Source organism: Etheostoma cragini, unplaced genomic scaffold (assembly GCF_013103735.1).
Source record: "Etheostoma cragini isolate CJK2018 unplaced genomic scaffold, CSU_Ecrag_1.0 ScbMSFa_1523, whole genome shotgun sequence".
NCBI lineage: Eukaryota > Metazoa > Chordata > Actinopteri > Perciformes > Percidae > Etheostoma > Etheostoma cragini.
Window position 1 is genome coordinate 583,818 of NW_023265587.1, and position 1,184 is coordinate 585,001.

At 29.8% G+C, this 1,184-nt stretch overlaps 1 protein-coding gene across 1 annotated transcript in view; it reads left to right on the forward strand.

The window, feature by feature from the left end:
• Positions 1-1,184, forward strand: part of LOC117939984 (E3 ubiquitin-protein ligase Hakai-like) — a 9,696-nt gene that overhangs the window by 3,934 nt on the left and 4,578 nt on the right. The gene's annotated exons all lie outside the window — the stretch shown is intronic.

Here is a 1,184-nt window from a genome sequence, read left to right on the forward strand (position 1 = left end):
TTTGGTGTTTTTTCTCAAGGTTTTTGACATTTTTAACGTCTTATTTTGACGGCCCATTCTTTTGTGACTAATAAAAAATAAAAAATGTACTGAAAACGGGTCAATTTGACCCAAGGACTGCATGAGGGTTAAAAACGTAACTGCTTTTTTTAACAATATTATCGCTTTTTCCAACATTTATGTCACTTTTCCAAACTTTTTTCTTATGTTTTTGGTGTTTTTTCTCAAGGTTTTTGACATTTTTATCGTCTTATTTTGACGGCCCATATTTTTGTGACTAATAAAAAAAAAAAAGTACTGAAAACGGGTCAATTTGACCCAAGGACTGCATGAGGGTTAAAAACATAACTGCTTTTTTTAACAATATTATCGTTTTTTCCAACATTTAAGTCACTTGTTCAAACTTTTTTCTTATGTTTTTGGTGTTTTTTCTCAATGTTTTTGACATTTTTAACGTCTTAGTTTGACGGCCCATTTTTTTGTGACTAATAAAAATACAAAATGTACTGAAAATGAGTGGATTTGACCCAAGGACTGCATGAGGGTTAAAAACATAACTGTTTTTTTAACAACATTATCGCATTTTCCAACATTTATGTCACTTTTTCAAAAAAAATTCTTAGGTGTTTTTTTCTCGAGGTTTTTGATATTTTTAACGTCTTATTTTGACGGCCTATTTTTTTGTGACTAATAAAAATAAAAAATGTACTGAAAACGGGTCAATTTGACCCAAGGACTGCATGAGAGTTAAAAACATAACTGTTTTTTTAAACAATATTATTGCTTTTTCCAACATTTATGTCACTTTTTCAAACTTTTTTCTTAGGTTTTTGGTGTTTTTTCTTAAGGTTTTTGACATTTTTAACGTCTTATTTTGACGGCCCTTTTTTTTTTTACTAATAAACATAAAAAATGACTGAAAACGGGTCAATTTGACCCAAGGACTGCATGAGGGTTGAAAACATAACTGTTTTCCTCTCTAACCCTTTTTCCCTGACCAGTGACCAGCTAATAAATAAATCATTTAGGATGAATGGTGTGCAGTTATATGAATAATGAAGTTCATAGTCATTACTATGTTCTTGTATTTAAGGCCTTATCTTGTGTTTAGTAGATGCTCATGATTATAAAAGTGTTAATCTAACTCAGATAGTATGCATCTGTTCTTATACTTTGTTTTTATT